The sequence below is a fragment of the Furipterus horrens genome, unplaced genomic scaffold (genome assembly GCF_987537825.1).
Source record: "Furipterus horrens unplaced genomic scaffold, mFurHor1.1.pri manual_scaffold_16, whole genome shotgun sequence".
In the NCBI taxonomy this organism is placed as follows: domain Eukaryota; kingdom Metazoa; phylum Chordata; class Mammalia; order Chiroptera; family Furipteridae; genus Furipterus; species Furipterus horrens.
Window position 1 is genome coordinate 13586523 of NW_028327186.1, and position 24838 is coordinate 13611360.

General features: G+C 53.4%; 2 long non-coding RNA genes across 2 annotated transcripts; both read left to right on the forward strand.

Annotated features, from left to right (window-relative positions):
* Window positions 1-7285: 7285 nt before the first annotated feature.
* On the forward strand, window positions 7286-8956 carry LOC149992221 (uncharacterized). The gene is made up of 3 exons (XR_016508490.1): window positions 7286-7358; window positions 7688-7763; window positions 8519-8956. It is a non-coding gene; the product is annotated as an uncharacterized LOC149992221 (long non-coding RNA).
* A 9785-nt stretch (window positions 8957-18741) lies between these two features.
* LOC149992222 (uncharacterized) lies at window positions 18742-20110 on the forward strand. Its single transcript, XR_016508486.1, has 3 exons — window positions 18742-18807; window positions 19137-19212; window positions 19968-20110. It is a non-coding gene; the product is annotated as an uncharacterized LOC149992222 (long non-coding RNA).
* Window positions 20111-24838: the final 4728 nt, after the last annotated feature.

Consider the following 24838-nt stretch of genomic DNA (forward strand, 5'->3'; position numbering starts at 1 on the left):
CCCCCGGAGAACTGCCGCGTCCCCTTCCCTGCCCCACCCCCGCCCCAGGACTTCGGGGTCCTCTATCCTGCTCCCGAAGGTCTTACACATCCTCCGATAGCGTTCCGGCACCTCGCCCCCGCCCCTGGAAGACTTAGGAGCCGCTTCCGGGAAGTCTGACCTTCCGCCGCACTTCCGGGACACTTCCGCCCTCCCGGTCCCACCCCAGAGGACTTCCGGGCGACTTCCGCTTGCAGCGGACCCGCCATCTTGTTCCCGCCCTAGGAGGTCTCTCGCAGCCGAGGCCCGACCCCCGAAGGTCTAAGCAGCCTGCCCCGCCATCTTGGTCCCACCCCGAAGGTCTTCCGGGTGTTCGGCCTCGCCTCGCTTCCGGGAGTCTTCCGCCACCCTGTCCCCGCCCCCGAAGAACTGCCGCGTCCCCTTCCCTGCCCCCCCCCGCCCCGGGACTTCGGGGTCCTCTGTCCTGCTCCCGAAGGTCTTACACGTCCTCCGCAATTCTATGGAGAGGTTTACGGTATCAAATTACAATAGTAAACTCAACATTTACTTAATCTGATGGTGCTCAGACTTTTTTAGAAAGTGCAAATCATCACCTCTCGATTCAGACACCAGGCTCTGGGATTGCCAAGAAGCCACTTAAGTCCACTGAACTCAACGCGCTTCACCTGCTCCTGTGCGCTCCAGAGGAACTCTTCCATCAACCTGTCAGTGTGCTTGCCGGCTGTGGCTCCCCGTCTGTCCCAGTGCTGCCCTCCTGTGGGGAACTCTGGGAATTACAGCTAAGGGAAGCTCACCGAGTCCATTGTACGGATAGGGCTAGATGGCTAGGCTCAGGGTTGATAGGTTTAGCGTTAATGAGCCTAGGGTTAACAGGCTTCTATCTTTAATAGACTCAGCCTTCCTGGATGGAGCTTCAGAAGAGCTAACAGGTTTCCAGAAACGCTTCGTATGTACCCCATCATCAGGCCCAGTGCTCTTTCGGGGTGGCTGTAGGAACCTCGAAAGCGAGGAGTAAGGCCAGCGGGAGACTGTGCAGAGCGCACGTCTGTCCCAGCACACTAAGTGTGAGTAGTCGTAGCGGGGGTTAAAAAAAAAAAAAAAAAAAAAGAATGGCAAACTACCTAGATACTACCTGACTTAGTAAGATAATGTAGCTTATTTAATTTTTTCTGCACAACGGTGAGGCAGCAAAGCAGAAGTTATTCTTTCTTATTAATTTTCTAGAATTAAAAAATTCAAACATACATAAAATATTCAAATATAATGACTTGAAGAGTTCTTGCCATACACTTTTAACAGTTATTGACATTGTGCCAATAGATATCCATATTGATGTAGGTTAGGATATTGTGGCACGTGCAGGTTCACAGCTAAACGAGTGGTGGTGCCAAGTATTCAAAATAAGGTTTTCAGCTTTTCAGTCCTTTGTCCTTCCTTAGTCACCAAATTTTTTAGGTAAATCATTCTTCTAAGTCCCCAAATTTGAGACAGTACTAGAGAAATGATATTCAAAGTTAAAATTGAATTTGTACAGCCAAAACTTAAGTCTCTCAGAGTGTTAATGTCATTTTTCTTATTTATACCTTTTATGTATCCAGTTTACTTTGTCTCTTGTTATTGGCAATTTTTGGGTCTTGTTTTAAATTGTTGTTCTTTTACGGTTGTCCCAGTTTTTCGCCCGTGTTGTTTTTATTTTTAACTATCGGCCCAATACCTTCTTGTTTTTGTTCTTACACTGTTTTTAGTGTGCGTCACTGCTTGAACCCCTTCACTTTTTTTTTTTTTTTGAAATATGTCATCTGTGTGCTATTAGTAGGTTGCTCTTCTAATTATCATTATTAGCTTTAAAGGGTGTAGACTCTGGGGAAGCTTCTTATTGAACTGTCATTGTACTGTGCAGAGAGTGCCCAGTTCCACAGACAAGCTCTTCCCTCGTATTTTGCAAGGTTCCTTTCCTCGGGTGATCTGTAGGGAAACGACCTTTAGTGGCCCTCCGGGAGGTTTCAGGCAGAATCAGTAGCTCTGCAGGCAGTGACTGCTTTTGTTGCAATATTTCTGTGTATTTGTGTCTTTGGAGGTCTATCGGTTACCATTACTCTAGTAGTCATTTGTGGAATAATCAGAATGACCCCGTGCTGGCACTTCCATGCACAGTTTTATTTCATCCTCACCGTGGTCAGTTTTACAGAAGGCAAAACTGATATGCAGAGAAGGAGGTAACTTGCTTTCAGGTCAGACAGCAGGTGTTAGAGGCTGGAAGGAACCCAAGCCGTCCACCTGAAAATCCTGTGTTCTTAACCAGCGTGCTGTTATCCCCTCTCTTCATACTCAAATCTGAGTAAGACTAGGTCTCCGATTTTAAGAAGCGCAGGCTAATGCCTCATCATCCTTAGTAGCAAATTTCTGCAACTAGGTGAAAGTTGTTTCGCGACCGACGATGAAACTCCGAATATTGGAAAGAAAAGGGAATTGTCAGATGGTATGGACTCATGTGTTCATTCGTGTATGCATTCAACAAAGTGAGCACCTACTATGTACTTCGTATATCTTTGTATATTAAAATCATGTATGTCTGCCTGGTGTGGCTCCGTGGATTGAGTGAACTAAAGGGTTGCTGGTTCGATTCCCAGTCAGGGCACAGGCCTGGGTTGCAGGCCAGGTCCCCAGTCAGTGTGGGTGCATGAGAAGTGACCACACACTCATGTTTCTCCCCCTCTATTTCTCCCCACTTCCCCTCTAAAGATACATCAATAAAGTCTTTTCTAAAAACATGGAAATTAAAGCACGTTTCTTTTACATCTACCGTTGATACGTTTATTTTACTTCCCTACATGTTTTCTAGGTTTGAAATTGTGTGTCAAGCAACCCCCTAACTGGTCATTTAAAGGCTTCTGTTACTCGGAAGTTAAATAAGTCTGTACTAAGTACCGAGTGCTTCTTAGGGAACTCTGCCTATTTCCATGAGAGTCCTCTGATTCAACTTAAAAACATATCTGAACTGGAGTGTTCCTTATTGATCACAAAGAATTGTATTAATATTTCATCTTAAAAGTACTATTAATAATAGCCTAACTAATAGTTTGGTTCACTAATGATGACGAACTTTTAAAAGTTATTTGTAGGAGAGAAGCCGGTACGCTAACTTTTAAAAATTTGTTAGACAGGATTAGCTGAACCGTTCTTTATTGCAAAACATGAGGATGGCTTGTTTAAGGATTGATTTCGAGGCGACGAAAGATGGGTCCGTCCTGTGGAACACCCACGAATGACAAGATAAAAATCCAGTTTGGCCTCGCCATATCTCAGTTAGTGGGTGTGGTAGGTGTGCATGTCATTCTGTATTCAATGCCATCCTCCTCTGTAGGTCAAATCGCTCGGGGGCCGTCCGCTAAGCTATTTCTTCTTCTGTCCTCTCCGCGACTCTAGGGACGCCCGGCGGCGGCGGCACTCTAGGGACGCAGAGTGTACGTCCAAGCTTTACGAAGCTGCCGTTCTAGCTGTGGCCTCGGTATTTTTTTCTACGTAGCAGCTTCACAGAGATTCAAGCCTGTGCCTCGGCTCCTTGGGTGTTGGTAAGCTTGGAGAAGAATACACTGGGAAGGAGGACAGGGCGTGTCGGGGTCTGAATAGCATGGTCTGGAAAGGTGTCCCCGAGAAGCGGCCGGGCCGTGGGACTACCCCGGGGAGGGTGTGTCAGGCCGGGGAACTGTCGCGAGTGCAAAGGCCCCGAGGCTGGCGTGTGCCGGTGTGTTTGCGGAGCAGCGAGGAGGCCCGTGTGGCTAGAGGCGAGTGACCCCTGGGGAGGAGTGCAGGAGATGAGGTCAGAGAGGCAGTGGCAGGCTGGCCACTCGGAGATTTTGGCTTTTGACAAAGATTTTGGCATCAGAACCTGGCGGCGGCTGGAACGCCCACCCGGACTTTTGACGTACGCAAATGAACTGCATGCAAATGAACCTAGTCCCAGCATCTCCCAGAGGAAATAAAAATGGACTTGGCTCCTTCTCAGAAGAAATGTTGATGGACTTAGCATGATATATGACCGGCCTGGCGGGGAGAAAAGCAGGGCGATATAAATAGCCTGCTGAATGTGTCGCCGCGTAAACTCGCTGTAAGTGAAATGTACTGTTTGGAAAGATGTGGAGGACGGTCTTGCACCGCCCCCCGCCCCGCTTCAGATAGGCCGCCGGCACCTGGTCCCCGCCCCCGGAGGGCTTAGGAGCCGCCTCCGGGGAGGTCTGACCTTCCGCCGCACTTCCGCCACGTTGGTCCCACCCCAGAGGACTTCCCGGTGTTCGGCCCCGCCCCGCTTCCGGGAGTCTTCCGCCACCTTGTCTCCGCCCCCGAAGGGCTTCCTTGCCCTCGGCCCCGCCCCCGGAGGACTTCCGTATCTTCGGCCCGTTCTCCCCGCCCCCTGCCCCACCCCGCGAGATCGTTCTGCGCACGCGCGTGGGCCACATGGGCAGCGGACACTCGGCGGGGTGTGTCCGATAGTGGGTTCTTCCTGTGGCGTGAGGCCCTTCGTGTAGCCCCCGATTCCAGTTTTTCTTCTCCGGTTAGTACCTGCCTTTCGGGCGCCGCGGGGGTGCCGGCTGCGCCGGCCGGCGTGGAGCATGGGGATGAGGACTCTCCGGCGGCCTGGTCGCAGGTCACCGCCTCCCAAAGTGCCAGGCAGGCCCCGAGGCCCCGGCCCACCTTTAAGAAATCTCGTCTGGGCGCGCCGGTCCTGCGGCCTTCGTCTGGTGTTCCGCTATTTGGGAAATGTGCTCTGGGGGCCGAGGTCGCCCCACGCCCCCACCCCCAACCCCCCGCCTCCTTCCGCATGCAGGACCCCAGCCCTCCCGGGAGAAGCCTCTGCCCCTCTTCACGTGTCCGTCCTCCTGGACTCCGTGGTCGGGATACTGGCTTAGCTTTCGAGCGGCTGCGATTCTTTCTTTTCTTTTTTTTTTTTTTGAGCTTCGGCCGTTTGTCTCTTGCCCGTGAGGCGTCCGACTCAGTGTTTTCTGCTGAAGCTTCCTGCTCCGCCTGGACGCCCCGTTCTTTCTCCTTCCCCAGTTCTTCCTCTTGGACCTGCAGGGTCTCATCCCTCTTTCTGCCTCTACCGCGTCTCATTTGGGCTCCTTTTCTGCGTTGGTTTTTTTTTTTTTCAAAAAAGGGCTTTTTCGATTTTCCCCTCCAGCCCCGGTGCCTCGGTCTCCACCTGTGTCAAATCGTGTTTGCGTCCCTCACCTCGGCCAAAGAAGGGGGTGGACGGAACGGTTTTAAGCCGTGGAAATGCTTTTTCAGTTGTAACTTTCGTTTTAGTAAGGATCTTACCTTACTTTCTTTTGACAGGAGCCGTAAAGTTCAGAACACACGGTAAGTTCCGCACACGTCCGTAAGCTATCGCCTGACAAAGGGTCTGGTACTCAGCTTACAGACCTGCGTGAGAAAATGGGAGTGGGAAGAAATGATCGGTTCCCTGCTACACACTGGACTCTGGGTGCCAGGATGTGTTTTACGCAGGAGTTACTTTCAGTGGACGGGAGTCATGGGTATATATTTTCCTTTGCGGTCTCGAAGCTATGACTCCAGGACCACTATATTTTCTCCAGGAGGCAAAATAGGAATTGTAGAATCTGTCTCAAAAGTATTTTTAAGTGCTTGACTTTTGGGGGGGTGGGGGTGGGGGTGGGGGTGGGGCGGAAGTCAAGACACTTTTTGTATAGTTCATGCTCTCTTGTGTTTTGATGTCATTATGGTCACCAGGTCGATCACGCGCAGCACGAGAGAACGACAGAGGGACTCGAGGGTAGAGCCTGTCAGGGTTCCCGCTGACTCTCTTGGCCCAGTGGTGCAAGCACCCAGAAGGGAGTCTCGGTTTCTCACCGCTTGTGTTTTGCAGGTCGCTTGTACCAGGTTGAATACGCCATGGAGGCCATCGGACGTGCGGGCACCTGTCCGGGAACTTTAGCGAACGACGGTGTTTGGCTTGCACCAGAGCGACGCAACATCCACGAGCTGCTTGATGAAGTTGTTGTCCCTGAAAAGATTTATAAGCTCGATGATGAGTAAGTGAGCTCACAGGGGGGAGAGGGTTTCAATATCTCACGTGCTCACATACGTAGGATCGCACGTATTTCGGGAGGGCTGGCCCGTGTGCCGTAGTAAACTTGAAGCGAACGCTTGTTATTGTGCCTTTACCGGTGGACACTTTTGATTCTTATTTGAAACTTCCTTGAGGCTTAGGACGATGCGTTATGCTTTTGACGTGCAGGGCCAAGGCCTAGGCGGAGAAACTATTCTATACCGTTCGGAGTACAGGCGTGGTAGGTGTGCAGATCTGGGTTAAGTCTGTGTGACCTCGCACCCGTTGCTTTCCTTCTCTGGGCTTCGGTGCCGCCTCGAGTGGTGGTGGCCGTTTAATGAACTAGAGTAACACGAGTGAAATACACTGGCGCAGGGTCTGACACGTGGCAGGCTCCCCGAGTGTTCAGAACGGCTACTCGGGAATTGTGTGGAAGTGTCCCGAATCTTACCCCTGGAGGTCTGGGAACAGTTTCGATGAGCCCCGTCAGTTTCGCGTCGTTGGGCGTGCGGGACTCCTAGCCGGCGGGGCACTGGGTTTGCCCGTCAGAGACTTCCCCCCTGAGTGGGGGACGAGGCGGGTGCCGGTTCTAGGGCCTTTGGATGCGTGTCCAAGGAAGCGTCATCCCTCCAGAGTCACCGCCGGGCCACGGGCCGCTCGGCAGCCGGCAGGCTTGCGGAGGTGTAGTGACAGCAGGTGACAGAGGGTGCCAGCTCTAGGGGAGCCAGCGCAGCCCTCGGGGAGCGGCAGCAAAGAAAGGAAAGGCGCCTTTCCTGGGAGCCTAGCCCCTGAGCCCCCTCCCTCCGCCCCGGCCAGCCAGGCCTTTGGAGGTGAGAATACCGATGACCCAGGAGTGGGGGTAGTTTTTCTTCCCCTCTGGCAAAACCTCTGTCTTCCTTCTGGACCCTCTCGGGACTTGCTTTAGCTTCCTAGTGCTCCTTCTCTCGCCCTGTTCGGCGTCGTGGCGCTGAATACGCCTATCGAAGAACTGGAGGGGGCGCTGTGTATCTTTCATATCATAAACGACGTCAGGTTTGTCCCGCAAAGATAAACCTTCTGTAGTTTCTGTCTGTTCAGAAGAAAACCAGAGCATTGACGCGAGCATGGTAAACTTATCATGGAACTCGGGGCTTTGCAAATACTTCTTAAAGGCCCTCTCAGACACCTGCTCTGCTTGCAGACACATGAATACATTTTTTTTTTTTTCTTCCTCCAGGGGCATGGCTTGCACCGTGGCCGGCGTAACTTCTGACGCTAACGTTCTGACCAACGAACTGAGGCTCATTGCCCAAAGGTATGGTCAGAGAGAGTGTGACTGACGATCAGATAAGTCAGTTTGCTTGACATCTCTAAGGAGAACTCGTTTTTGCCAAGATGAGAGTCATCGCAGATTTATTAATTGAAAATTGCTTCTTTTTTCTAACCCGAACTTATAAAATGCTATGGTCATAAGATTGTTAGGATGTTGACATTCCCCTGCTCCCCTTTCAAGTGACAGGTGACTGTCAATGTCCCCCCATGGCGCAGGTTTATGTCCAGAATATGTTTTGCTTAGATTTTTGTGTCTTAGGAAAAAATGATGACTATGCCAGTGTTTTCATCCTAGGTATTTATTTATTACAGTATCGGGAGCCAATTCCTCGTGAGCAGTTGGTGACAGCGCTCTGTGATATCAAACAAGCGTACGCGCAGTTTGGAGGTAGGAAATCTGGGGCATATTTATTCCAGAAAGGGGAGACATTTTCTAGGTAATAATTTTTTTATGAGATGGTAAAAAGAAATTGAAAAGTAAGTGAAGAACTTTTTGTACATTTGCGCTTCGTGGTTTCCGCGATATGTATTATCATATGTTTTATTAATAGACCATCGAGAGGCAGAAATAGCCTTTTTAAGTCTGGAAACCGATTGCTTTTCTTACCTAATAATTAAACTCAGCGCGGAGTAGCGGTCCTCCGGGTCTTAACTCCGTCTCCTGGCTGTGCCCATCTCCCCGAAGCAAGTGGACGTTTTGGTGGGCCTTAGTCTGTGGTGGCCAGAACAGAGCCACTTACGAATGCTCAGCTTCACAAGAAAGGTGCTTCAGCTACGTTCGGGGAGCTCGAGTGACTGTAGCGATACTGCCTTTGGGCGGCCGATGTGCTTGACGGTCCTCTTTTCTTGGTTAAAGGGAAAAACGTGCCTTTGGCGTCTCGCTGCTGTCCATTGGCTGGGATAAGCGTTACGGCTTTCAGCTCTATCGGAGCGACCCGAGCGGAAATTACGGGGGATGGAAGGCCGCACGCATTGGCAATAACGGCGCCGTGAGTATTTCTGTGCTGCTGTAAAACCTAGCGATAGGTACCTAACGTGATTTTGCAACGGCGATGAATGTAAACGGTATTTGAAGGTAGCTGCAACAACTTTAGCACCTGTGATTGCTATAACGCAGCCGTGCGTGTGTGTGTTTGCCCCCAGTGGAAATTGCCACGCCGACCAGAGAGAATGGAAAGACGGTCATCGGAGTCCTCGGACAGAAGGAAGTGGAACAGCTGATCAGAAGACACGAGGAAGAAGAAGCTAAGGCTGAGCGTGAGAAGAAAGAAAAAGAACAAAAAGAAAAGGATGCGTGGAAGACAGAATTGGGGGTCTTATAAATCTTTTGAGCCCCATTTCAGCCGCCCTCTTCCACAGTGAGCACGTGTTGGCTTTTGAACCCGGACGGTGGGAAAGAGGGATGGCAGCCTCTGATCGGGGCCTCGCCTTTCTGTAAGTTGAGCGGTGACTGCTCTTCATGGGCCTTTCTACCCCCCCTCCCCCCTTTTCTGGGAATAAAACTCGGTAAGAATGGAAACGGTGAAGGAGAATTGTCTGTAGCAGTCACTGTTGTTCACCGGGGTTAGTGGGTCTGTGATCCTTCATGCTTCAGTGTCCTGGGGCAGCCCTGGAGGTGCCGGGACACAAGAGGCTAAAGTCGGTGGGTGCGAGTGTCATCAGCAGGGAAAGATGGGACCTGTGCCCTGAAGGCCTCCCTTGCTGTGTCCCTACCGTCTTGGAGAACCCGTGGCCCTCGGCCTCTGTGGGAATCACGTTCTTGTACCTGTTGCCAGCCATCGACACCGATGGCTCTTCCTAGGACCGGAAGTGTGTGCGTGCACACGTATACACACACGCGTTCACGCAAACCGCTCCGAAAACACGTGAAAGGCCCGTTTACAGTGCAAGCCCTGCACCCGCTACAGTAATCGGTCATCAGTGCTTCTGAGCACCTCTGGATCCCTCAGATCCCATTTCCCTCTCCCCCTCTACTCCCGAGAGAGAACTCGAGTTTACCTTTCCCCTTACCTACGGTTCTTACAATGCGTTTGTCTGTTCCTCTGACCCAGGTGGCACATCCCTCGGGGTAGCCGGGTGTGCCCTCTCTCCGTCTCCAGCGGTTGGTTTAAGAACGACCGTGGGCTGAGCCGACCCAGACCAGACGGGCGGGGGGATGACAGCTGCGGACGCCGCGGCAGGCCCACGGCGGGCGCGTGGCAGCTCCTGTGCAGGAGAGATTATGGCCACAGAGGAAAAGGGGCCGCAGACGAGAGCAGTCGGTCTTGGCTGAGGCGGGGGTGGGGGGGGTGGGGGGTGGGGCCCTGGTCTCATCCCAGGAAGGCTCCAGGGCCACCGCCGCAGTGCCAGCCTCCCACACTTGTCCCCTCCAGCTCTCCTCAGAGCACATTGAACCCTTCCGTCGGTTCCCCATGCGAGAATTTCACAGATCTGCTGCGAAGTGAGCGAAGCTTAAGCTTCAGGACCCCTCGCTCCCGAGGCCTGGGAAGGGACCCTCACAATGTGTTCCGTGCTCGTGCTTTTTGTAAAGTCGGCAAAAGTAAGGTCTTCTACCTGCAGTTAATAAGCGCTACCGTCTGTTTCTGCAGCGGAACATACTTGTTCGCAGATACTTCCATGTGTAGTGAGGTTATTGTTACTCACCTCAGGGTCGAAATGGCTCTCGGGACGTGTTCCTCACCCACCCGCTGAGCCTGCATACCCAGTATAGTGACAGGAAGGCATAGGAACAGAAGTTGTCACCATCGTTGGAAGTTCCCGGACAGTGGGAGAGGAACAGGGCTTGACATGGGCCAAGTCAGAAGCTCGTCTGTGGCAAACTTCATCCTTAAGGTGTGTGCAGTTACCATCTGGGGATTCAGGTCTCGTGATGCCGGAAACGCCGGCGGGGGGGTGCCTTACGGGTATGTCGGCTCATCGAACCACTGCGGTGATTTGGTGAGGTTTCTCATTCTGATTTTCAATTTGATGCCCAATTTTGTATTTGCACTGTCGTATTCTTTGGCTTTAAGAGGACACCGCCCCCCCCCCCAGCCCGCTACACACACACACAAATAGTATGTTCTATATAAACCCGAATCAGCCCCTGCTTTCCCTCGTCCTGAGAATAAAGTCCACTTTCTTCATTCTGACCTGCAACTCGCCACTGCCTTGTTGCTGATGCTCTGTCCTGGACCCCCGCCCCCCTCTGGACCGCCCTCTGTCTGTCCCTCACCCTCTCTGGAATGCTCTCCTCTCTGCACTCTGTGTCTCCCGCCCCCGAAGAACTACCCCGTCCTCTTCCCTGTCCCCGTGGGACTTCGGGGCCCTCTAGCCTGCTCCCGAAGATCTTACACTCCCTCCGCCCCGCTTCCGACAGGCTGCCGCCACCTCGGCCCCGCCCCTGGAGGACTTAGGAGCCGCCTCCGGGAAGTCTGACCTTCCGCCGCACTTCCGGGACACTTCCGCCCTCCCGGTCCCACCCCAGAGGACTTCCGGGCGACTTCCGCTTGCGGCGGGCCCGCCATCTTGTTCCCGCCCTAGGAGGTCTCACGCAGCCGAGGCCCAACCCCCGAAGGTCTACGCAGCCTGCCCCGCCATCTTGGTCCCACCCCGAAGGTCTTCCGGGTGTTCGGCCTCGCGCCGCTTCCGGGTGTCTTCCGCCACCCTGTCCCCGCCCCCGAAGAACTAGAACTAGCGCGTCCCCTTCCCTGCCACGCACTGGCACTTCGGGGTCCTCTATCCTGCTCCCGAAGGTCTTACACACCCTCCGCCCCGCTTCCGACAGGCTGCCGGCACCGCGGCCCCGCCCCTGGAGGACTTAGGAGCCGCTTCCGGGAAGTCTGACCTTCCGCCGCACTTCCGGGACACTTCCGCCCTCCCGGTCCGACCCCAAAGGACTTCCGGGTGACTTCCGCTTGCGGTGGACCCGCCATCTTGTTCCCGCCCTAGGAGGTCTCACGCAGCCGGGGCCCAACCCCCGAAGGTCTACGCAGCCTGCCCCGCCATCTTGGTCCCACCCCGAAGGTCTTCCGGGTGTTCGGCCTCGCGCCGCTTCCGGGTGTCTTCCGCCACCCTGTCCCCGCCCCCGAAGAACTAGAACTAGCGCGTCCCCTTCCCTGCCACGCACTGGCACTTCGGGGTCCTCTATCCTGCTCCCAAAGGTCTTACACACCCTCCGCCCCGCTTCCGACAGGCTGCCGGCACCTCGGCCCCGCCCCTGGAGGACTTAGGAGCCGCTTCCGGGAAGTCTGACCTTCCGCCGCACTTCCGGGACACTTCCGCCCTCCCGGTCCCACCCCAGAGGACTTCCGGGCGACTTCCGCTTGCAGCGGACCCGCCATCTTGTTCCCGCCCTAGGAGGTCTCTCGCAGCCGAGGCCCGACCCCCGAAGGTCTAAGCAGCCTGCCCCGCCATCTTGGTCCCACCCCGAAGGTCTTCCGGGTGTTCGGCCTCGCCTCGCTTCCGGGAGTCTTCCGCCACCCTGTCCCCACCCCCGAAGAACTGCCGCGTCCCCTTCCCTGCCCCCCCCCGCCCCGGGACTTCGGGGTCCTCTGTCCTGCTCCCGAAGGTCTTACACGTCCTCCGCAATTCTATGGAGAGGTTTACGGTATCAAATTACAATAGTAAACTCAACATTTACTTAATCTGATGGTGCTCAGACTTTTTTAGAAAGTGCAAATCATCACCTCTCGATTCAGACGCCAGGCTCTGGGATTGCCAAGAAGCCACTTAAGTCCACTGAACTCAACGCGCTTCACCTGCTCCTGTGCGCTCCAGAGGAACTCTTCCATCAACCTGTCAGTGTGCTTGCCGGCTGTGGCTCCCCGTCTGTCCCAGTGCTGCCCTCCTGTGGGGAACTCTGGGAATTACAGCTAAGGGAAGCTCACCGAGTCCATTGTACGGATAGGGCTAGATGGCTAGGCTCAGGGTTGATAGGTTTAGCGTTAATGAGCCTAGGGTTAACAGGCTTCTATCTTTAATAGACTCAGCCTTCCTGGATGGAGCTTCAGAAGAGCTAACAGGTTTCCAGAAACGCTTCGTATGTACCCCATCATCAGGCCCAGTGCTCTTTCGGGGTGGCTGTAGGAACCTCGAAAGCGAGGAGTAAGGCCAGCGGGAGACTGTGCAGAGCGCACGTCTGTCCCAGCACACTAAGTGTGAGTAGTCGTAGCGGGGGTTAAAAAAAAAAAAAAAAAAAAAGAATGGCAAACTACCTAGATACTACCTGACTTAGTAAGATAATGTAGCTTATTTAATTTTTTCTGCACAACGGTGAGGCAGCAAAGCAGAAGTTATTCTTTCTTATTAATTTTCTAGAATTAAAAAATTCAAACATACATAAAATATTCAAATATAATGACTTGAAGAGTTCTTGCCATACACTTTTAACAGTTATTGACATTGTGCCAATAGATATCCATATTGATGTAGGTTAGGATATTGTGGCACGTGCAGGTTCACAGCTAAACGAGTGGTGGTGCCAAGTATTCAAAATAAGGTTTTCAGCTTTTCAGTCCTTTGTCCTTCCTTAGTCACCAAATTTTTTAGGTAAATCATTCTTCTAAGTCCCCAAATTTGAGACAGTACTAGAGAAATGATATTCAAAGTTAAAATTGAATTTGTACAGCCAAAACTTAAGTCTCTCAGAGTGTTAATGTCATTTTTCTTATTTATACCTTTTATGTATCCAGTTTACTTTGTCTCTTGTTATTGGCAATTTTTGGGTCTTGTTTTAAATTGTTGTTCTTTTACGGTTGTCCCAGTTTTTCGCCCGTGTTGTTTTTATTTTTAACTATCGGCCCAATACCTTCTTGTTTTTGTTCTTACACTGTTTTTAGTGTGCGTCACTGCTTGAACCCCTTCACTTTTTTTTTTTTTTTGAAATATGTCATCTGTGTGCTATTAGTAGGTTGCTCTTCTAATTATCATTATTAGCTTTAAAGGGTGTAGACTCTGGGGAAGCTTCTTATTGAACTGTCATTGTACTGTGCAGAGAGTGCCCAGTTCCACAGACAAGCTCTTCCCTCGTATTTTGCAAGGTTCCTTTCCTCGGGTGATCTGTAGGGAAACGACCTTTAGTGGCCCTCCGGGAGGTTTCAGGCAGAATCAGTAGCTCTGCAGGCAGTGACTGCTTTTGTTGCAATATTTCTGTGTATTTGTGTCTTTGGAGGTCTATCGGTTACCATTACTCTAGTAGTCATTTGTGGAATAATCAGAATGACCCCGTGCTGGCACTTCCATGCACAGTTTTATTTCATCCTCACCGTGGTCAGTTTTACAGAAGGCAAAACTGATATGCAGAGAAGGAGGTAACTTGCTTTCAGGTCAGACAGCAGGTGTTAGAGGCTGGAAGGAACCCAAGCCGTCCACCTGAAAATCCTGTGTTCTTAACCAGCGTGCTGTTATCCCCTCTCTTCATACTCAAATCTGAGTAAGACTAGGTCTCCGATTTTAAGAAGCGCAGGCTAATGCCTCATCATCCTTAGTAGCAAATTTCTGCAACTAGGTGAAAGTTGTTTCGCGACCGACGATGAAACTCCGAATATTGGAAAGAAAAGGGAATTGTCAGATGGTATGGACTCATGTGTTCATTCGTGTATGCATTCAACAAAGTGAGCACCTACTATGTACTTCGTATATCTTTGTATATTAAAATCATGTATGTCTGCCTGGTGTGGCTCCGTGGATTGAGTGAACTAAAGGGTTGCTGGTTCGAGTCCCAGTCAGGGCACAGGCCTGGGTTGCAGGCCAGGTCCCCAGTCAGTGTGGGTGCATGAGAAGTGACCACACACTCATGTTTCTCCCCCTCTATTTCTCCCCACTTCCCCTCTAAAGATACATCAATAAAGTCTTTTCTAAAAACATGGAAATTAAAGCACGTTTCTTTTACATCTACCGTTGATACGTTTATTTTACTTCCCTACATGTTTTCTAGGTTTGAAATTGTGTGTCAAGCAACCCCCTAACTGGTCATTTAAAGGCTTCTGTTACTCGGAAGTTAAATAAGTCTGTACTAAGTACCGAGTGCTTCTTAGGGAACTCTGCCTATTTCCATGAGAGTCCTCTGATTCAACTTAAAAACATATCTGAACTGGAGTGTTCCTTATTGATCACAAAGAATTGTATTAATATTTCATCTTAAAAGTACTATTAATAATAGCCTAACTAATAGTTTGGTTCACTAATGATGACGAACTTTTAAAAGTTATTTGTAGGAGAGAAGCCGGTACGCTAACTTTTAAAAATTTGTTAGACAGGATTAGCTGAACCGTTCTTTATTGCAAAACATGAGGATGGCTTGTTTAAGGATTGATTTCGAGGCGACGAAAGATGGGTCCGTCCTGTGGAACACCCACGAATGACAAGATAAAAATCCAGTTTGGCCTCGCCATATCTCAGTTAGTGGGTGTGGTAGGTGTGCATGTCATTCTGTATTCAATGCCATCCTCCTCTGTAGGTCAAATCGCTCGGGGGCCGTCCGCTAAGCTATTTCTTCTTCTGTCCTCTCCGCGACTCTAGGGACGCCCGGCGGCGGCGGCACTCTAGGGACGCAGAGTGTACGTCCAAGCTTTACGAAGCTGCCGTTCTAGCTGTGGCCTCGGTATTTTTTTCTACGTAGCAGCTTCACAGAGATTCAAGCCTGTGCCTCGGCTCCTTGGGTGTTGGTAAGCTTGGAGAAGAATACACTGGGAAGGAGGACAGGGCGTGTCGGGGTCTGAATAGCATGGTCTGGAAAGGTGTCCCCGAGAAGCGGCCGGGCCGTGGGACTACCCCGGGGAGGGTGTGTCAGGCCGGGGAACTGTCGCGAGTGCAAAGGCCCCGAGGCTGGCGTGTGCCGGTGTGTTTGCGGAGCAGCGAGGAGGCCCGTGTGGCTAGAGGCGAGTGACCCCTGGGGAGGAGTGCAGGAGATGAGGTCAGAGAGGCAGTGGCAGGCTGGCCACTCGGAGATTTTGGCTTTTGACAAAGATTTTGGCATCAGAACCTGGCGGCGGCTGGAACGCCCACCCGGACTTTTGACGTACGCAAATGAACTGCATGCAAATGAACCTAGTCCCAGCATCTCCCAGAGGAAATAAAAATGGACTTGGCTCCTTCTCAGAAGAAATGTTGATGGACTTAGCATGATATATGACCGGCCTGGCGGGGAGAAAAGCAGGGCGATATAAATAGCCTGCTGAATGTGTCGCCGCGTAAACTCGCTGTAAGTGAAATGTACTGTTTGGAAAGATGTGGAGGACGGTCTTGCACCGCCCCCCGCCCCGCTTCAGATAGGCCGCCGGCACCTGGTCCCCGCCCCCGGAGGGCTTAGGAGCCGCCTCCGGGGAGGTCTGACCTTCCGCCGCACTTCCGCCACGTTGGTCCCACCCCAGAGGACTTCCCGGTGTTCGGCCCCGCCCCGCTTCCGGGAGTCTTCCGCCACCTTGTCTCCGCCCCCGAAGGGCTTCCTTGCCCTCGGCCCCGCCCCCGGAGGACTTCCGTATCTTCGGCCCGTTCTCCCCGCCCCCTGCCCCACCCCGCGAGATCGTTCTGCGCACGCGCGTGGGCCACATGGGCAGCGGACACTCGGCGGGGTGTGTCCGATAGTGGGTTCTTCCTGTGGCGTGAGGCCCTTCGTGTAGCCCCCGATTCCAGTTTTTCTTCTCCGGTTAGTACCTGCCTTTCGGGCGCCGCGGGGGTGCCGGCTGCGCCGGCCGGCGTGGAGCATGGGGATGAGGACTCTCCGGCGGCCTGGTCGCAGGTCACCGCCTCCCAAAGTGCCAGGCAGGCCCCGAGGCCCCGGCCCACCTTTAAGAAATCTCGTCTGGGCGCGCCGGTCCTGCGGCCTTCGTCTGGTGTTCCGCTATTTGGGAAATGTGCTCTGGGGGCCGAGGTCGCCCCACGCCCCCACCCCCAACCCCCCGCCTCCTTCCGCATGCAGGACCCCAGCCCTCCCGGGAGAAGCCTCTGCCCCTCTTCACGTGTCCGTCCTCCTGGACTCCGTGGTCGGGATACTGGCTTAGCTTTCGAGCGGCTGCGATTCTTTCTTTTCTTTTTTTTTTTTTTGAGCTTCGGCCGTTTGTCTCTTGCCCGTGAGGCGTCCGACTCAGTGTTTTCTGCTGAAGCTTCCTGCTCCGCCTGGACGCCCCGTTCTTTCTCCTTCCCCAGTTCTTCCTCTTGGACCTGCAGGGTCTCATCCCTCTTTCTGCCTCTACCGCGTCTCATTTGGGCTCCTTTTCTGCGTTGGTTTTTTTTTTTTTCAAAAAAGGGCTTTTTCGATTTTCCCCTCCAGCCCCGGTGCCTCGGTCTCCACCTGTGTCAAATCGTGTTTGCGTCCCTCACCTCGGCCAAAGAAGGGGGTGGACGGAACGGTTTTAAGCCGTGGAAATGCTTTTTCAGTTGTAACTTTCGTTTTAGTAAGGATCTTACCTTACTTTCTTTTGACAGGAGCCGTAAAGTTCAGAACACACGGTAAGTTCCGCACACGTCCGTAAGCTATCGCCTGACAAAGGGTCTGGTACTCAGCTTACAGACCTGCGTGAGAAAATGGGAGTGGGAAGAAATGATCGGTTCCCTGCTACACACTGGACTCTGGGTGCCAGGATGTGTTTTACGCAGGAGTTACTTTCAGTGGACGGGAGTCATGGGTATATATTTTCCTTTGCGGTCTCGAAGCTATGACTCCAGGACCACTATATTTTCTCCAGGAGGCAAAATAGGAATTGTAGAATCTGTCTCAAAAGTATTTTTAAGTGCTTGACTTTTGGGGGGGTGGGGGTGGGGGTGGGGGTGGGGCGGAAGTCAAGACACTTTTTGTATAGTTCATGCTCTCTTGTGTTTTGATGTCATTATGGTCACCAGGTCGATCACGCGCAGCACGAGAGAACGACAGAGGGACTCGAGGGTAGAGCCTGTCAGGGTTCCCGCTGACTCTCTTGGCCCAGTGGTGCAAGCACCCAGAAAAGAGTCTCAGTTTCTCACCGCTTGTGTTTTGCAGGTCGCTTGTACCAGGTTGAATACGCCATGGAGGCCATCGGACGTGCGGGCACCTGTCCGGGAACTTTAGCGAACGACGGTGTTTGGCTTGCACCAGAGCGACGCAACATCCACGAGCTGCTTGATGAAGTTGTTGTCCCTGAAAAAATTTATAAGCTCGATGATGAGTAAGTGAGCTCACAGGGGGGAGAGGGTTTCAATATCTCACGTGCTCACATACGTAGGATCGCACGTATTTCGGGAGGGCTGGCCCGTGTGCCGTAGTAAACTTGAAGCGAACGCTTGTTATTGTGCCTTTACCGGTGGACACTTTTGATTCTTGTTTGAAACTTCCTTGAGGCTTAGGACGATGCGTTATGCTTTTGACGTGCAGGGCCAAGCCCTAGGCGGAGAAACTACTCTATACCGTTCGGAGTACAGGCGTGGTAGGTGTGCAGATCTGGGTTAAGTCTGTGTGACCTCGCACCCGTTGCTTTCCTTCTCTGGGCTTCGGTGCCGCCTCGAGTGGTGGTGGCCGTTTAATGAACTAGAGTAACACGAGTGAAATACACTGGCGCAGGGTCTGACACGTGGCAGGCTCCCCGAGTGTTCCGAGCGGCTACTCGGGAATTGTGTGGAAGTGTCCCGAATCCTACCCCTGGAGGTCTGGGAACAGTTTCGATGAGCCCCGTCAGTTTCGCGTCGTTGGGCGTGCGGGACTCCTAGCCGGCGGGGCACTGGGTTTGCCCGTCAGAGACTTCCCCCCTGAGTGGGGGACGAGGCGGGTGCCGGTTCTAGGGCCTTTGGATGCGTGTCCAAGGAAGCGTCATCCCTCCAGAGTCACCGCCGGGCCACGGGCCGCTCGGCAGCCGGCAGGCTTGCGGAGGTGTAGTGACAGCAGGTGACAGAGGGTGCCAGCTCTAGGGGAGCCAGCGCAGCCCTCGGGGAGCGGCAGCAAAGAAAGGAAAGGCGCCTTTCCTGGGAGCCTAGCCCCTGAGCCCCCTCCCTCCGCCCCGGCCAGCCAGGCCTTTGGAGGTGAGAATACAGATGACCCAGGAGTGGGGGTAGTTTTTCTTCCCCTCTGGCAAAACCTCTGTCTTCCTTCTGGACCCTCTCGGGACTTGCTTTAGCTTCCTAGTGCTCCTTCTCTCGCCCTGTTCGGCGTCGTGGCGCTGAATACGCCTATCGAAGAACTGGAGGGGGCGCTGTGTATCTTTCATATCATAAACGACGTCAGGTTTGTCCCGCAAAGATAAACCTTCTGTAGTTTCTGTCTGTTCAGAAGAAAACCAGAGCATTGACGCGAGCATGGTAAACTTATCATGGAACTCGGGGCTTTGCAAATACTTCTTAAAGGCCCTCTCAGACACCTGCTCTGCTTACAGACACATGAATACATTTTTTTTTTTTTCTTCCTCCAGGGGCACGGCTTGCACCGTGGCCGGCGTAACTTCTGACGCTAACGTTCTGACCAACGAACTGAGGCTCATTGCCCAAAGGTATGGTCAGAGAGAGTGTGAGTGACGATCAGGTAAGTCAGTCTGCTTGACATCTCTAAGGAGAACTCGTTTTTGCCAAGATGAGAGTCATCGCAGATTTATTAATTGAAAATTGCTTCTTTTTTCTAACCCGAACTTATAAAATGCTATGGTCATAAGATCGTTAGGATGTTGACATTCCCCTGCTCCCCTTTCAAGTGACAGGTGACTGTCAATGTCCCCCCATGGCGCAGGTTTATGTCCAGAATATGTTTTGCTTAGATTTTTGTGTCTTAGGAAAAAATGATGACTATGCCAGTGTTTTCATCCTAGGTATTTATTTATTACAGTATCGGGAGCCAATTCCTCGTGAGCAGTTGGTGACAGCGCTCTGTGATATCAAACAAGCGTACGCGCAGTTTGGAGGTAGGAAATCTGGGGCATATTTATTCCAGAAAGGGGAGACATTTTCTAGGTAATAATTTTTTTATGAGATGGTAAAAAGAAATTGAAAAGTAAGTGAAGAACTTTTTGTACATTTGCGCTTCGTGGTTTCCGCGATATGTATCATCATATGTTTTATTAATAGACCATCGAGAGGCAGAAATAGCCTTTTTAAATCTGGAAACCGATTGCTTTTCTTACCTAATAATTAAACTCAGCGCGGAGTAGCGGTCCTCCGGGTCTTAACTCCGTCTCCTGGCTGTGCCCATCTCCCGGAAGCAAGTGGACGTTTTGGTGGGCCTTATTCTGTGGTGGCCAGAACAGAGCCACTTACGAATGCTCAGCTTCACAAGAAAGGTGCTTCAGCTACGTTCGGGGAGCTCGAGTGACTGTAGCGATACTGCCTTTGGGCGGCCGATGTGCTTGACGGTCCTCTTTTCTTGGTTAAAGGGAAAAACGTGCCTTTGGCGTCTCGCTGCTGTCCATTGGCTGGGATAAGCGTTACGGCTTTCAGCTCTATCGGAGCGACCCGAGCGGAAATTACGGGGGATGGAAGGCCGCACGCATTGGCAATAACGGCGCCGTGAGTATTTCTGTGCTGCTGTAAAACCTAGCGATAGGTACCTAACGTGATTTTGCAACGGCGATGAATGTAAACGGTATTTGAAGGTAGCTGCAACAACTTTAGCACCTGTGATTGCTATAACGCAGCCGTGCGTGTGTGTGTTTGCCCCCAGTGGAAATTGCCACGCCGACCAGAGAGAATGGAAAGACGGTCATCGGAGTCCTCGGACAGAAGGAAGTGGAACAGCTGATCAGAAGACACGAGGAAGAAGAAGCTAAGGCTGAGCGTGAGAAGAAAGAAAAAGAACAAAAAGAAAAGGATGCGTGCGTGGAAGACAGAATTGGGGGTCTTATAAATCTTTTGAGCCCCATTTCAGCCGCCCTCTTCCACAGTGAGCACGTGTTGGCTTTTGAACCCGGACGGTGGGAAAGAGGGATGGTAGCCTCTGATCGGGGCCTCGCCTTTCTGTAAGTTGAGCGGTGACTGCTCTTCATGGGCCTTTCTACCCCCCTCCCCCCTTTTCTGGGAATAAAACTCGGTAAGAATGGAAACGGTGAAGGAGAATTGTCTGTAGCAGTCACTGTTGTTCACCGGGGTTAGTGGGTCTGTGATCCTTCATGCTTCAGTGTCCTGGGGCAGCCCTGGAGGTGCCGGGACACAAGAGGCTAAAGTCGGTGGGTGCGAGTGTCATCAGCAGGGAAAGATGGGACCTGTGCCCTGAAGGCCTCCCTTGCTGTGTCCCTACCGTCTTGGAGAACCCGTGGCCCTCGGCCTCTGTGGGAATCACGTTCTTGTACCTGTTGCCAGCCATCGACACCGATGGCTCTTCCTAGGACCGGAAGTGTGTGCGTGCACACGTATACACACACGCGTTCACGCAAACCGCTCCGAAAACACGTGAAAGGCCCGTTTACAGTGCAAGCCCTGCACCCGCTACAGTAATCGGTCATCAGTGCTTCTGAGCACCTCTGGATCCCTCAGATCCCATTTCCCTCTCCCCCTCTACTCCCGAGAGAGAACTCGAGTTTACCTTTCCCCTTACCTACGGTTCTTACAATGCGTTTGTCTGTTCCTCTGACCCAGGTGGCACATCCCTCGGGGTAGCCGGGTGTGCCCTCTCTCCGTCTCCAGCGGTTGGTTTAAGAACGACCGTGGGCTGAGCCGACCCAGACCAGACGGGCGGGGGGATGACAGCTGCGGACGCCGCGGCAGGCCCACGGCGGGCGCGTGGCAGCTCCTGTGCAGGAGAGATTATGGCCACAGAGGAAAAGGGGCCGCAGACGAGAGCAGTCGGTCTTGGCTGAGGCGGGGGTGGGGGGGGGTGGGGGGTGGGGCCCTGGTCTCATCCCAGGAAGGCTCCAGGGCCACCGCCGCAGTGCCAGCCTCCCACACTTGTCCCCTCCAGCTCTCCTCAGAGCACATTGAACCCTTCCGTCGGTTCCCCATGCGAGAATTTCACAGATCTGCTGCGAAGTGAGCGAAGCTTAAGCTTCAGGACCCCTCGCTCCCGAGGCCTGGGAAGGGACCCTCACAATGTGTTCCGTGCTCGTGCTTTTTGTAAAGTCGGCAAAAGTAAGGTCTTCTACCTGCAGTTAATAAGCGCTACCGTCTGTTTCTGCAGCGGAACATACTTGTTCGCAGATACTTCCATGTGTAGTGAGGTTATTGTTACTCACCTCAGGGTCGAAATGGCTCTCGGGACGTGTTCCTCACCCACCCGCTGAGCCTGCATACCCAGTATAGTGACAGGAAGGCATAGGAACAGAAGTTGTCACCATCGTTGGAAGTTCCCGGACAGTGGGAGAGGAACAGGGCTTGACATGGGCCAAGTCAGAAGCTCGTCTGTGGCAAACTTCATCCTTAAGGTGTGTGCAGTTACCATCTGGGGATTCAGGTCTCGTGATGCCGGAAACGCCGGCGGGGGGGTGCCTTACGGGTATGTCGGCTCATCGAACCACTGCGGTGATTTGGTGAGGTTTCTCATTCTGATTTTCAATTTGATGCCCAATTTTGTATTTGCACTGTCGTATTCTTTGGCTTTAAGAGGACACCGCCCCCCCCCCCCAGCCCGCTACACACACACACAAATAGTATGTTCTATATAAACCCGAATCAGCCCCTGCTTTCCCTCGTCCTGAGAATAAAGTCCACTTTCTTCATTCTGACCTGCAACTCGCCACTGCCTTGTTGCTGATGCTCTGTCCTGGACCCCCGCCCCCCTCTGGACCGCCCTCTGTCTGTCCCTCACCCTCTCTGGAATGCTCTCCTCTCTGCACTCTGTGTCTCCCGCCCCCGAAGAACTACCCCGTCCTCTTCCCTGTCCCCGTGGGACTTCGGGGCCCTCTAGCCTGCTCCCGAAGATCTTACACTCCCTCCGCCCCGCTTCCGACAGACTGCCGCCACCTCGGCCCCGCCCCTGGAGGACTTAGGAGCCGCCTCCGGGAAGTCTGACCTTCCGCCGCACTTCCGGGACACTTCCGCCCTCCCGGTCCCACCCCAGAGGACTTCCGGGCGACTTCCGCTTGCGGCGGGCCCGCCATCTTGTTCCCGCCCTAGGAGGTCTCACGCAGCCGAGGCCCAACCCCCGAAGGTCTACGCAGCCTGCCCCGCCATCTTGGTCCCACCCCGAAGGTCTTCCGGGTGTTCGGCCTCGCGCCGCTTCCGGGTGTCTTCCGCCACCCTGTCCCCGCCCCCGAAGAACTAGAACTAGCGCGTCCCCTTCCCTGCCACGCACTGGCACTTCGGGGTCCTCTATCCTGCTCCCGAAGGTCTTACACACCCTCCGCCCCGCTTCCGACAGGCTGCCGGCACCGCGGCCCCGCCCCTGGAGGACTTAGGAGCCGCTTCCGGGAAGTCTGACCTTCCGCCGCACTTCCGGGACACTTCCGCCCTCCCGGTCCGACCCCAAAGGACTTCCGGGTGACTTCCGCTTGCGGTGGACCCGCCATCTTGTTCCCGCCCTAGGAGGTCTCACGCAGCCGGGGCCCAACCCCCGAAGGTCTACGCAGCCTGCCCCGCCATCTTGGTCCCACCCCGAAGGTCTTCCGGGTGTTCGGCCTCGCGCCGCTTCCGGGTGTCTTCCGCCACCCTGTCCCCGCCCCCGAAGAACTAGAACTAGCGCGTCCCCTTCCCTGCCACGCACTGGCACTTCGGGGTCCTCTATCCTGCTCCCAAAGGTCTTACACACCCTCCGCCCCGCTTCCGACAGGCTGCCGGCACCTCGGCCCCGCCCCTGGAGGACTTAGGAGCCGCTTCCGGGAAGTCTGACCTTCCGCCGCACTTCCGGGACACTTCCGCCCTCCCGGTCCCACCCCAGAGGACTTCCGGGCGACTTCCGCTTGCGGCGGACCCGCCATCTTGTTCCCGCCCTAGAAGGTCTCACGCAGCCGTGGCCCAACCCCCGAAGGTCTACGCAGCCTGCCCCGCCATCTTGGTCCCACCCCGAAGGTCTTCCGGGTGTTCGGCCTCGCCCCGCTTCCGGGAGTCTTCCGCCACCCTGTCCCCGCCCCCGGAGAACTGCCGCGTCCCCTTCCCTGCCCCACCCCCGCCCCAGGACTTCGGGGTCCTCTATCCTGCTCCCGAAGGTCTTACACATCCTCCGATAGCGTTCCGGCACCTCGCCCCCGCCCCTGGAAGACTTAGGAGCCGCTTCCGGGAAGTCTGACCTTCCGCCGCACTTCCGGGACACTTCCGCCCTCCCGGTCCCACCCCAGAGGACTTCCGGGCGACTTCCGCTTGCAGCGGACCCGCCATCTTGTTCCCGCCCTAGGAGGTCTCTCGCGGCCGAGGCCCGACCCCCGAAGGTCTAAGCAGCCTGCCCCGCCATCTTGGTCCCACCCCGAAGGTCTTCCGGGTGTTCGGCCTCGCCTCGCTTCCGGGAGTCTTCCGCCACCCTGTCCCCACCCCCGAAGAACTGCCGCGTCCCCTTCCCTGCCCCCCCCCGCCCCGGGACTTCGGGGTCCTCTGTCCTGCTCCCGAAGGTCTTACACGTCCTCCGCAATTCTATGGAGAGGTTTACGGTATCAAATTACAATAGTAAACTCAACATTTACTTAATCTGATGGTGCTCAGACTTTTTTAGAAAGTGCAAATCATCACCTCTCGATTCAGACGCCAGGCTCTGGGATTGCCAAGAAGCCACTTAAGTCCACTGAACTCAACGCGCTTCACCTGCTCCTGTGCGCTCCAGAGGAACTCTTCCATCAACCTGTCAGTGTGCTTGCCGGCTGTGGCTCCCCGTCTGTCCCAGTGCTGCCCTCCTGTGGGGAACTCTGGGAATTACAGCTAAGGGAAGCTCACCGAGTCCATTGTACGGATAGGGCTAGATGGCTAGGCTCAGGGTTGATAGGTTTAGCGTTAATGAGCCTAGGGTTAACAGGCTTCTATCTTTAATAGACTCAGCCTTCCTGGATGGAGCTTCAGAAGAGCTAACAGGTTTCCAGAAACGCTTCGTATGTACCCCATCATCAGGCCCAGTGCTCTTTCGGGGTGGCTGTAGGAACCTCGAAAGCGAGGAGTAAGGCCAGCGGGAGACTGTGCAGAGCGCACGTCTGTCCCAGCACACTAAGTGTGAGTAGTCGTAGCGGGGGTTAAAAAAAAAAAAAAAAAAAAAGAATGGCAAACTACCTAGATACTACCTGACTTAGTAAGATAATGTAGCTTATTTAATTTTTTCTGCACAACGGTGAGGCAGCAAAGCAGAAGTTATTCTTTCTTATTAATTTTCTAGAATTAAAAAATTCAAACATACATAAAATATTCAAATATAATGACTTGAAGAGTTCTTGCCATACACTTTTAACAGTTATTGACATTGTGCCAATAGATATCCATATTGATGTAGGTTAGGATATTGTGGCACGTGCAGGTTCACAGCTAAACGAGTGGTGGTGCCAAGTATTCAAAATAAGGTTTTCAGCTTTTCAGTCCTTTGTCCTTCCTTAGTCACCAAATTTTTTAGGTAAATCATTCTTCTAAGTCCCCAAATTTGAGACAGTACTAGAGAAATGATATTCAAAGTTAAAATTGAATTTGTACAGCCAA